General features: G+C 42.3%; 1 non-coding gene across 1 annotated transcript; it reads right to left on the bottom strand.

The window, feature by feature from the left end:
* Nucleotides 1–11,998: 11,998 nt before the first annotated feature.
* On the bottom strand, nucleotides 11,999–12,104 carry LOC141624413 (small nucleolar RNA R71). The gene has a single exon (XR_012534220.1). It is a non-coding gene; the product is annotated as a small nucleolar RNA R71 (small nucleolar RNA).
* Nucleotides 12,105–12,996: the final 892 nt, after the last annotated feature.

Genomic DNA, 12,996 nt, shown 5'->3' with positions numbered 1-12,996 from the left:
CGGTCACATGGGGGGTATATGTCAGAGTCATATGTGTTGTCTTTTGATTTGTATGAGTACGTAACGATATATGTTGTGAATTGTTAGATGTTGGAAGTGGAGAATTGAAAGTATGATTAAAGGTCGAGAAGATATGTTTATATATTGATTTGAAAAGAGAAGCATGATGGTTTTTCATAATGTGGCACTTGATAGCGTGAAGTAGATTATTTTGTTGATTGTATGAGGAGTTGCGTAGATTTGCATGCGTAGTTGTAGTTATAATGTTGAGATAATAATAAATGCATAGTACGTTGGGGTATGTGAGATAACATGTGGGTAGTATTCACGAGTCTGCATGACTCGATCGAGTGGGGGGCACTCGATCGAGTGGGTGAGGTACTCGACCGAGTGGGTCTGACTCGATCGAGTTGGTATTTGACATTTTTATGATCAGAACCGTGTTTTTGGTTACTCAATCGAGTACATAGGGGCACTCGATCGAGTGGCTTGTCAGCTCGATCGAGTAGGTTAGAGATCAAAAGGTCTGTTTTGGGTCTGGAGTCGGGGTACTCGATCAAGTACGTGGGGCACTCGATCGAGTAGCCTCAACTCGATCGAGTGGGTTTTGGCACTCGATCGAGTGGGTTCTGGGCAAGCTGTTTTCATGTTTTGAGTTATAGTATGTATGTTTATATCTACCTTTTCTTATATAATCTCAAGATGCCGCCAAAGAAAACCGCTTTGTATGCGAGAGCTGAGAGCATGAACATTGACGATATAGTTAAGTTGTTGGAGCATCAAGATGCTCTTACGGAGGCCCTTAAGAGAGTGGGGAAAGATAAGGAGGTTGATCACTCAAAGATCAGTCTATACATAGCGAGGTTTAACCCAAAAGAGTATAAGGGGACCGGGGAGCCAATTCTTCTTGACAATTGGCATCGTGAGATGGAGAACATTTTGGATCTGGTACATTGTCCTGACGAGATGAAAGTAGAACAAGCTGCGTTCTACTTGAGGGAAGCAACTAGTGAGTGGTGGGATAAGGTGAAGGTGGGTGCTAGGGAGATATATGCGAAGCAGGGTCTGCCTGCTATACCTTGGGAAGAGTTCCGGAGGGCTATGAGGAGAGAGTTTGTACCTGAGCATGTGAGGAGTAAGCTGAGGGAGGAGTTTGATGGGTTCAGGATGACATCTGATATGTCGGTAGCTGAGTATTACCGACAGTTCAATAAGAAGTCTAGATATGCTGAGGACATGGGGTTGAGTGATGAGAACTTAGCGCTGAGGTTTGATAAGGGGTTGACCAACAGGATTATGGAAATTTACCCGTGGGAGTCCTTACTGATGTTAAGGAAGCTTATGAGAGAGCTGGGAGAGCTGAGAGGTTGGTGGAGATGGCCCGGGAGAGGGGAGGTGAGAAAAGAAAGGCTGAGAGCGAGGGTGGTGGCCAATCTAACTACAAGAAAGGCAATTACAGTCAGGCTAGAGCATTTTCTTCTGGCTCGGAGTTCAGTGTTGGGGCTTCCTTTGGGCGTGGCCGTGGGAGCGGTAGTGGTAGTTGGGGGATGACCTGCTTTGGCTATGGCGGTGTAGGCCACAAGAGACATGAGTGCACGAGTGTACCGGGAGCTTTTCAGAAATTGGCTCAGGGGAGCTATTCTCAGGGCCCGGCACAGAGTTATTCGAGCAACAGACCAGCTGAGTCATGGAACAATCGGGGAGGTCAGAGTAACCAGGGTGGAGGTAACCGCAATGGCGGTAATTCTTATCAGAAACCAGTTAAGAACAACAACAACAATTAGGGGTCGGGTCCTAAGCCGACTACTTGACCAAGATCTTGTCGGGGAGGTGGACAAAGACCAAAGGAAAGTCAGATATGATGGAAAAGAAAGCGGTGAGGACGATGCACATGTTATCACCGGTACCTTTCTTGTTAACGGTATTCATACCTTTGTTTTGTTTGATTCGGGGCGTCTCAGTCGTTTGTATCTTCGAGTCATGTTAAACGGTTGGGTCTGAGAGTATACGAGTCTGTAAGTGAGAAAGTTTTCATACCTTCGGGAGAGTCTGTAACATGTGGGAGGTTGTATAAGGATGTATCTATGATAGTTGGGCAAGTTGATCTACCTGTAGACTTGCTAGAGTTTCCTTTAGACGGTTTTGAGATGATAGTCGGGCTCGATTGGTTAGGAAAGTACAAAGTTAAGATAGACTGCCATCAAAAGAAAGTGTCATTGAGAGGTCCTAAGGGCGTTAGTGTGTCTTATCGTGGGTTTGTGGTCAAACCCAAAGTTAAGTTGATTGCAGCTGTGACCTTAAAGTCTTATCTGAGGAAGGGGTGTCCGTTGATCTTGTGCCATGTGAGAGATGACCGGATAGAGAGTCCGACAGTTGATCAGATACCAGTGGTGGGTGAGTTTTCAGATGTCTTTCCAGACGAGATTCCGTGGTTGCCACCGAAGAGGGAGATAGATTTCACGGTTGAGCTGAAACCGGGGACGGGGCCAATCTCTAAGGCACCGTACCGGATGGGTCCTAAGGAGTTGGAGGAGCTCAAGAAATAGCTAGATAATCTGATAGAGAAGGGATATATTAGACCTAGTGTATCACTATGGGGAGCACCAGTTCTTTTTGTGAAGAAGAAAGATGGGAGCTTGAGGTTGTTTATAGATTACATGGAGCTGAACGAAGTGACGGTGAAGAAAAAGTATCCTTTGCCAAGGATATATGACCTGTTTGATCAGTTGAGTGGTGCATCGGTCTTTTCCAAGATTAATTTGAGGTCGGGGTACCATCAGGTGAAGATTAGGGAGGTGGACATACCAAAGACAGCTTTCACGTCGAGGTATGGCCATTATGAGTATGTGGTGATGCCTTTTGGGTTATCTAATGCACCGGCTGTGTTTATGGATTTGATGAACAGAGTTTTCAGTCAGTTTCTGGACAAGTTTGTGGTGGTTTTTATCGATGACATCTTAGTTTATTCCAAGACTAAGGAGGAACATGAGGAGCATCTGAGGATTGTGCTGTAGACCTTGAGGGAGCACGAGTTATATGCTAAGTTATCCAAGTGTGAGTTCTGGTTAGAGAGAGTTGCTTTTCTGGGGCATGTGATCTATAAGGATGGGGTAGCTGTGGATCCGGCAAAGATTGAGGCAGTGACCAAGTGGGACAAAGAATGTTGCTGAGATCAGAAGTTTCTTGGGTGTAGCTGGATATTACAGACGGTTCGCGAAGGATTTCTACAAGATTGCTAGACCTATGATAGCATTAATGAGGAAAGAGAACATGTTTCGTTGGGATGAGAGTTGTGAGACGGCGTTCCAAACATTAAAGGAGCGTTTGACCACAGCTCCTATGTTAGCATTGCCTGATGGGAGTGAGAACTTTGAGGTTTTACAGATGCCTTAAAGAATGGGTTGGGATGTGTGTTGATGCAGAACGGTAAAGTGATTGCCTATGCTTCTAGGCAATTGAAGCCTTATGAGGAGAATTATCCTACACACGATCTAGAGTTGGGTGCAGTGGTGTTTGCTCTCAAGATTTGGAGACATTACCTTTATGGGGCGACCTTTAAGGTATTTTCTGATCACAAGAGTCTCAAGTACATCTTCACTCAAAAGGAGTTGAACATGAGACAGAGGAGGTGGATGGAGCTGATTGGCGATTATAACATGGATATTATCTACCATGAAGGGAAAGCCAATGTTGTTGTTGATGCCTTGAGCAGGAAGAGTGTACATTCTTTGTGTACATCTTTATCTTTGATGAGGTTGAGAGACGAGGTGGGGAAGTTTGGGATACATATGATGCAGGGAGGAGATGCCATGGGAGATTTGACAGTGCAGCTTGATCTTTATGATGATATTCGAGGTAAACAGGCTTTAGATCCTTAGATGATGGAGTGGAGAGCTGGAGTAGAGAAAGGGACAGTGTCTAGATTCTCTATTCATTCAGATGGTAGTTTGAGGTTTGATGGGAGGTGGTGTGTCCCTAATGATGAGGAGCTGAAAAAGACAATCATGACAGAGGCACATTGTACACCATATTCAGTGCATCCAGGTGGTGACAAGCTATACAAGGATTTAAAGAACACGTTCTGGTGGCCTGGGATGAAGAAAGAGACAACTGAGTTTGTGGCCCATTGTTTGACATGCCAGAGAGTTAAAAGGGAACAGCGACGACCACAAGGTAAGATTCAGTCTTTAGAGGTACCTGAGTGGAAGTGAGAATCCATTTCTATGGATTTTATCGTGGGTTTGCCAAAGAGTCAACAGGGTAATAACATGATATGGGTAATAGTGGATCGACTGACCAAGTCAGCTCATTTTGTGCCAATGAAATACGTGGACCAAGGCACAATTGGCTTTGGATTATCGGAAGCATGTGTTGAGATTGCATGGAGTGCCTAAGGACATAGTATCTGACAGAGATGCGAGATTTATCTCAAGGTTTTGGAAAGAGTTGCAGGAATCTTTGGGGACAACTTTGAAGATGAGTACAACATTTCACCCTTACGAGTGATTTCGGACAGAGAGAATAATCAAGACTCTTGAGGATATGTTACGAGCTTGTGTGATGGATTTTGGTGGTAGCTGGGAGCAGAGATTAGATTTGATTGAGTTTTCTTACAACAACCGCTATCACACCAGTATTGGCATGGCACCGTTTGAGGCATTATATGGGAGGAGATGTCGGAGTCCGATTTGTTGGGACGACAGTGCTAAGGCAGTGGTTCTAGGACCAGAGATGGTACATGAGATGGTTGAGCAGATTAAGATGATCAGGGAAAGGATGAGAGCGGCTCAAGATAGGCAAAAGAGTTATGCAGATCTACATCACCGGGATATAGAGTTTCAGGTTGGGGACAAGGTTCTTCTGAAAGTGTCTCCTATGCATGGGGTTATGAGATTTGGGAAGAAAGGCAAGTTGAGTCAGAAGTTCATAGGACCTTATGAGATCTTAGACCGGGTTGGAGAGGTTGCTTATCGTTTGGTTTTACCAGCTGCTTTGGAGAGAGTGCATAATGTGTTTCATGTATCTCAGCTGCGGAAGTATGTGAGTGACCCGTCATATGTGTTAGAGGCAGAGAGCATAGAGCTAGATGAGTCCTTGTCTTATCTTGAGGTGCCTAAGCAGATTCTTGACCGGAAGGTTAGGAAGACTAGGAGTGGTGAGACAATTTTGCTTAAGATCCTTTGGTCTAATCATGAGGTAGAGGAAGCTACATGGGAGGTAGAGGAGGCCATGAGAGAGCGTTACCCTTTCCTTTTTGATCAGGTATGTATGGTTACGAGGACGTAACCTTGTTTCATTTAGGGGAGTAGGAGATGATCGCAAAGAGTTTTTACACCCTTTTTGTGTTGTGTCGGTATGTTTTGTAGTGGTTTGAGTCGGGTTGAGTTGGTCGGTAGCATGTTTTTTGTTGAGTTTTGTGTTGGTTGTTGTGTCGGGAGTGTTATAGTATGTCTTTTCTTGGTTGTGGTTTGAACTTCGGGGACAAAGTTCTTTTTAAGGAGGGAAGACTGTAATACTACGGTTTTATGAGCCTCTGGGTACTCTATCGAGTGGGCCTTACTCTGTCGAGTAAGGGTGTTATGGTTTTTAAAACAGTGTTACATCAGGGGTACTCGATCGAGTAGCCTTGGTACTCGATCGAGTAGGGGGCACTCGATCGAGTACGTTAGTTGCTCGATCGAGTGGCTCGATTTACGGGTAATGTTTTGTCGGGTTTTGTTAATAATGCGAATAGATATATATAACTTTCCGTCATCATCATTAAACACTTTTATTAAACCTAGTCACTTCAAAAGAGATTTCAAACTACGTTCTTCGCATCTTTCGCATTATTGAAAAATCCCGGAGCTTGAGAGGTCGGAATTCATCATCCTTTACATTCTTGTGATCCTTACGTCGAGGGTAAGATCTACGTACCGCTTTTATAATATTTTATTAAGTTTGTTTAAACCCTAATTTTGGGGTTTTGGGGTTTTGTTAGTCTTTATGATTGTTAGTAATTATGTGATCATATGTTAGGAGGAGGATTCATAGAGGAGGCTTTTTGATACAGCTGTTGAGATCGTCTGATTGTATTACATTCCAAGTAGGGTTTCCCTACTCAGTATTAGTCACATGATGTGTTGGTTGTGCTTTGTGATTGTTGAGCTTTATCGTACGAGTATTGTGACAGTTGTTGGGTTTGATTACTGATTAGTAGTTGTGATTGATTGTATCTGTCTGTGTTCTTAGGGGTGCGTCCCTGGCTGAGTGGAGTCACTTACGGGAGTGGATTCACGCCCATGATTCGCCTTCTGTGGAACCCGCCACAGAAGGGATGTGCACATTAATGGATTTGGGTTTATCGCTCGACGGAGATGATCGGGGCTTAGGTGGTGTGGACATGGGCCACGGGGGCGCTTGGGAAACAAGCGTTTGCATTTGTGGAGTTGCCGCCAATTTATTGTGGAAAATTGGAAACCGTTCGAATACCTCGTGCCATTTCAAGACACAAAGTAGTGACATGAACACCAAGAACTCGTTACCCTTAGCATTCTATGTCTAGAATGACTCTCGTGGATGCCAATGAACACGGATGTTCACAAAGATCTAGAGTAAGGGGTGAGGGTACGTATTAGGAAGCTCTTTTGATCGAACACCTAATCCCGCCCGCCTCGATAGCGGCCTCTACTAATGATTAGGGAAAATCGTCTATACTCGATATATTGTCGATTATATGCATGCAATGCAACATCCAAGTTTTGTTCCTAACATGTGAGAATTAACTAAGTCGGTGAACAATTAATTTAGCATACAATTGGGCCGAAGTAGGGATTTAGATTCAATTACATGTGGAAGCATACAAACAATGCGATAAAAGAAATACAATAATTACAACGGATTAATGATTTATGTCAAAAATACCTTTAAAAACGGATAATTTGGGAAAAAAGAGTAAATAAATAAACGAACAGAAATTAGGCGATAATACGAATAATAGTAGATTAATACATAAACTAATTAAACTAGGTCAAGGCAGAAAGGGAGTTCAGAGACAGTAATCAACCTGGAATAGGCGCAGCAGAGCGCCCTCTAAAGAGCGCGGCGATTCTTTGCGTCTGTCCAAGGCCGAGTTAGGGTTAGTGAAGCCGAATCGCAAATCACTAATATTCGTGGGTGATATTTAATGGTTGATTACGACATATGACTTGGATGAAAGTGATTTAATATATTAATTACAAGTGAATGAATCCTAAAAGTGATAAAACATGGATGAGACGAATGCAAACTAATTAATTACATGAATGAAATATTGATTAGTGACAATAGGGAACTAATTAGGGTGAATATGACGAATTAATGAAGAACAAACAGGTGGGAATATATCAAAGATCGAATTACAGAAATTCAATATGAAAGAATCGAATCCCTACAACCGGGATTGATTTTAATGACGAAAACCCGCAAATATTAGATTACAAGGGATTTAAGTCGGGAATTAACGATGAATTATATACTAACAGTGATTAACGATATGTTAAATTATCATGTGAATGGGTTAAGATCAAAAAAGAGGAAAGAAAACAAAGTAGACGAAATCAACAGAAGACAAAGGAAGAAGAAAAGAAGTAGGAACTGCGGCAGCCTCACGAAGAGGCGCAGCAGGTGCTGCGTCCCTTCGAAGAAGCGCAGCAGTTGCTGCGTCCTTTCTCGACGTCTGTCTCCTGATAATCCGTAAAAAGGGTTTTAAACATGGTTTTACAATCGGTTTTTAAAAGTACTTTCGACATAAATCTTACATTAATGATTACAAAAAGTAAATAACAACGAAAATAAGGATTTACACCCTCAGACTTACATGTTTGACGAAACGAGATGAACTAAGTTTATGATTAGTGATGCTCGACTCGAATGTAACGAAAGTGCCCTCGTAAGAGGAAAACGATTAAGATTGATTAAGTTGATTATGGTGGAGTTGGTCAAATTGGTCGGTCATGCAAACGAGGCTGGTACTCAGAAGGATCCGAGCTTACGTGGTCGAAAGTTCAAGCACGTAGGCGCAAAAAAGTAAGTACGTGGTCTAGAATGCAAAGGGAGAAGAGAAGGGCGGACACTCGCGTGAGAAATATGAGAAGCGAAGGCTCCTATTTATACTAATCACGTGAAGGAATTAGGGTTTTCGGAGAGACTTTGGAAGTGAAATCTCGAAAAGATATGAAAAGATACGAAAAATACGCAGAAAAGGACCTGGGAAGAGGCGCAGCAGGCACTGCGTCTCTTGGAAGAGGCGCAAGTTGAATTCTGCGTCTGTTCCCAGGTGGTTTCCTCCTGTGGAAGAAAGATTTCCGTGTTTAGTTTATGGAATAACGGATTAATCTTATTTTCCTTAATATTTTGTGTGAATATTACGGGAAATTCTTTACCAAAGATTAAAAGATTGTGAAATATGGAATAGAAATATCCGGAACATTCCAGAACATTCCGACTCGGGATTTAGCGACTATCAGAAAATGAAGACGGTTTTGGGCCCGGACTCCAAATGTACTCTAATTACTGTCAAAATGACCGTATCGGCGCGTAGATGACAATTAAGAGGTAGACATAAATGTTTGAGCGATCACTTGACGATAAACTTACGAACTGTCACAAATCGTTCCGCGTACCAAACATGCGGCCCAATCATCACCGGGTGGTTTGCGGGAGATGCAAAAATGAGGTATCTACAGAGCCCCCACTTTGACTGAGGCTTGGACAAGGCGAAAGTCAAAGTATAGCCATCAGGTCAATCGAAGATTACAACCTGACGACTATGGCGACGCGAGGCGGCTCAAGGGGACTGAACCAAGGACCTATTGTCGGGAAAATTTTAGAGTCTGTCGACTATCGGGGAGGGTCATTTAAAGTCCATTAGACTACGTAAGGAAGCTCGCCAGCCATAAGAAGAGACCATACCTGAAATTCCTTCCTTGAGACATTTCCGGAGGTGCATAGGAGCTAAGGTTAAGCGTAGGAGCTAAGGGTAAGCATAGGGGCTAAGGGTAAGCATAGGAGCTAAGGGTAAGCATAGGAGCTAAGGGTAAGCGCAGGATCTAAGGGTAAGACCTAAAACATATATAAGGATTGTGCTAGGGTGTGGGACCCTAAAGGAAAGCATCGACGGGAAGGAGGCCAAATATAAGTTAGACCTAAAGGGTAACTACGGCTCGAGTGTAAGAGCCCTGCCGGTCTGGGAACTTCTGGAGAACGACACCTGTATCACACTCCGTGGGGAAACAAGAAATATCGTGAGTAGCAGAACACAGGCGGGAACTGCTGGGAGAAATCTGCTTGGGTCGTCTTCAAACAAACTTCAGAAGAACTTGAGAAGGACGATTGTATGTCGTGAACTCTCGTTGGGGAAACCTTATCGGGAATTCATCTCCATGTCTCGAGAGGGATTGTCTATCCGCTTACTCTCGCTGGGGGAATATAATGAAGGCGTGTCGAAATACCTGTCAGAGAATACTTGCTCGTTGTGACAAGTGATGTGACCATAATTAGAGCATATTTAGTCCCCGAATTAGCCTTGTTCCCATGCTTTTTAGTGCATATTTGGGTCATTTATTGTCTTTAGTTCTTTGTTTTGCATATTCTTTGAGGTTTTGTGTCCTTGGTAGGAAAGGAGTGCAAACCTTGCATTTACATGGCAAAATGAGGCTAAATTGATTGAATTCAATGACCAAGCATCAAGGAGAGACAAGATTAGAAGGCCTTTATACATACTATAGTAGATGGGCAATGATGAGAAAAGATCCTTGCATCCCCAAGGAAATCCTCAAGGATTTTATGAAGAAAAAGGAAGAAAAGAAGAAGGAAAGAAACTGCCTGACAATCCGTGCGGATTGCCCTGAAGACGCCCGTCCCTCACCACAATCCGAGCGTCTTCCTCCACAAGACGCCCGGGCAAAAGCTCCACAAGACGCCCGTCTTCCCCCTCTGGACGCCCGTCCAGGAACGCCCAAATCCGCCCGTCCGTGCTAAAGACGCCCGGATTCCCAGCATGATTCCATTTCGTCTTCTACAAGCTTCAAGGAAGGATACACATCTTTTTCTAAGACCGGCAAAAAAGAGACCGGAGTCTCCCTAGAGACCGGCGATTCCTCAAGGACTTAATCGTCATTTAAGCCCTTAGTAAACCTTAATTTATGTACCTAATCCCCATTATAAATACCCCATTAGTCTAATTAGAAGAGCATGTTCTTCTTAGCAATCTTTAGTGTAGTTAATATCAATCAAATCCCTCTTTAATCTTGTAATCAGCATTTAATCAAGTTTTAATACAAGTTTTATTTCCTTAATCTTTCTCTTGTTCATCCTTTATTTTGGGTAATTGAAGATTATTTGGGTTATTATTGGGAGATTGACAACCTTCCAATCAAGCATCAAGTACTTCTTTTATTCTTTGCTTTATTATTGGAATCATTAGTAGGTATAATTCTCTTAATCCCTTTTTAATTATTGTTAATCACTTTCATTTATTCATCATGTTTCACTTTGTTGGTATGATTGACAACCTTGCTAGCATGTTCAACATGATAGTGAGTGAGTAGTTTCCTTAGCTAGGGTTAATGGGTAATTAGGGGAAACCAACATGGGGAATGATTCATGCTTAAATTAATATGCTTTCATAGTTTATTTGCTTGCTTGTTGTGATCTCAACTTATGCACATGTTATGTTTGATGAAATGCGAGCCTATGAATCCTTGCATTTTTTACCCATCACCTATCTTTTCAATGAGACTTGTAAGACATAAACCAACTCGAGTCTCATTAGACCATGCATATTGTTGAGTAGGGAAGATTAAGTCGACTTGTAGGTGTTGTACAATCTAATCGATTCGGCTCCGGGACCCAAAATTTCCTAGGATTGTAAGATATAAACCAACTCGATCCATCACAATAATAATTGCTTGCTTATAACTTGAGAATATGTTTGTATGATCAATTCCCATGAATCCCCTATGACCCCATGACACCCTAGTGCCTTTTATCAATTGTTTACATCCCTTTTAATTCATCTTGCTTGTTTACTTTCATTGCTATTTAGTTTAGTGATCTTCTTCTTCAAACCCCAATTGTGACACCCTTAGACACCACTAGTTGCAATAGAAATCTCATCTCAATTCCCGTCCCTTGGGATCCGACCTTTACTTGCCTCTTTACTAATTGTAGAGTTGTTGGTGAAGTTATAAATTGTGTTTTGGTCTAGGTGCTCCTAACAACAAGTACTGAAAACTAAACCCCACGAGGGATCACGACCAAAAATGGCGCCGTTGCCGAGGACGGTGTTAACTTGATTTAGATTTTCTTACATTGTTATTAGTTGTGTCTTTCTTTGCCTTGGGGAAGTAAAACTCCTCAAGGTTTGTTCTAATTATTTTCGAGTTGTTTGATATTTTGCATGTCTAGAAGATCACAAGGTAACTTGTTTCCCTTTGATCACGAAATTGAAAGGACTTTGACAACCAATAGAAGACTTTCTAGGAGAACTTTGAGAGGTATTGGTGAGGTTGTAGATATTCAACCAAATAATATTGAGTTCATCAACCCTTTTGCAAGAGAGGGTGAGGAGAACCCAACACAAAATCCAACACAAAATCAACCCACAATGCCTAAGTTTTCATCACGTTCCGTACCCACCGAGGAGAACCTACCCAATGGTACTCCCACACCACAACATCTAACCGGAAATTTTATTGCCAAATCCGCATTTATCCAATTAGTCGAAAGAAGCCAATTTGGGGGGATGCCTAGTGAAGACCCTCACTCTCATATGGAGACTTTTTGTGACTATTGTGATGCGATTTCTCAAACCGGTGTAACTCAAGACCAAATTCGATGGGTCTTATTTCCTTTTTCTCTAATTGGCACCACGAAACAATGGTTGAAAGGCCTTGATAAGGCTACTCTCGGAATTGATTCTTGGAAGAAGTTGGCTCTAGCTTTCTATAAAAAGTTCTATCCACCGGAAAAGACTAACATGCTAAGAGCTCAAATTACGGGCTTTAAGCAAAGAGATGAAGAATCCTTGTATGAAGCTTGGGAGCGATCAAGGGAATTTGTCGCTCATGTCCTCATCATGGACTTAGCGAGTGATTCTTGGTACAACAATTTTGGAACGGTCTTTATGAAGATTCAAGGAACATTCTCAACATGGGATCAAATGGAATGTTCACCGAAGTTAATGACAATCAAACTTGGAACAAAATTGAGGAAATGGCGGTCCATAACTCACAATATAGTAGACCTCGCAAGGCTACTAGAGGAGGAAAGCATAAAGTGGACTCCATTACTCAATTGGGTGCTCAACTTAGTGCTCACATTGATACCATCAATTTGAAGTTTGAGAAAGCTATGGCTAGACTTGAAGAAGCCTCAAAATCACCAAAGCATCATGTTAATGCCATGACGGCATCTTCATCAATCCCAAGTGGGATATGTGAGAATTGTGGAACTTTGGGACATGACCAAAGTGAATGTAGGGGAACAAATGAACAAGTGAATGCTTTCCAAGCATACAAGAGTGGTACCCCTTATTCAAATGATTACAATGAAAACACCAAATTCCATCCAAATCTCTCATACAAAAGCCAAAATGTTCAAAACCCTCAACCAACATACACCCCACCTCCCATGAGAAACCAAAATTAAAGACCCTTTTACAACCAAAACCAAGGTTACCAAAATCAAACTCCATACAATCAACAAAATGACGAAGGTTTTGATGTTCAAAAAGCGGTCCTCCAAATGCAAAAGAATCAACAAGAGTTTTTCACTCAAATGCAAAAAGATAGTCAAGCAAAGGAAATCACCATCAACAACATCCTAGCTCACACCAAAATGTTGGAAACCCAATTGACTCAACTAGCATCTTCAAGCTCACAAAGACAAAAGGGGCAATTACCACCTCAAAGTAACCCCCCAAGACATGAAACGGTTAGTGCCATTCACTTGAGGAGTGGTACAAGGTATGAAGCA

Source organism: Silene latifolia, chromosome X (genome assembly GCF_048544455.1).
Source record: "Silene latifolia isolate original U9 population chromosome X, ASM4854445v1, whole genome shotgun sequence".
NCBI classification, from domain to species: Eukaryota; Viridiplantae; Streptophyta; class Magnoliopsida; order Caryophyllales; family Caryophyllaceae; genus Silene; species Silene latifolia.
The sequence above is the reverse complement of the archived record's forward strand: the minus strand, read 5'-3'. Positions and strand labels throughout refer to the sequence as shown.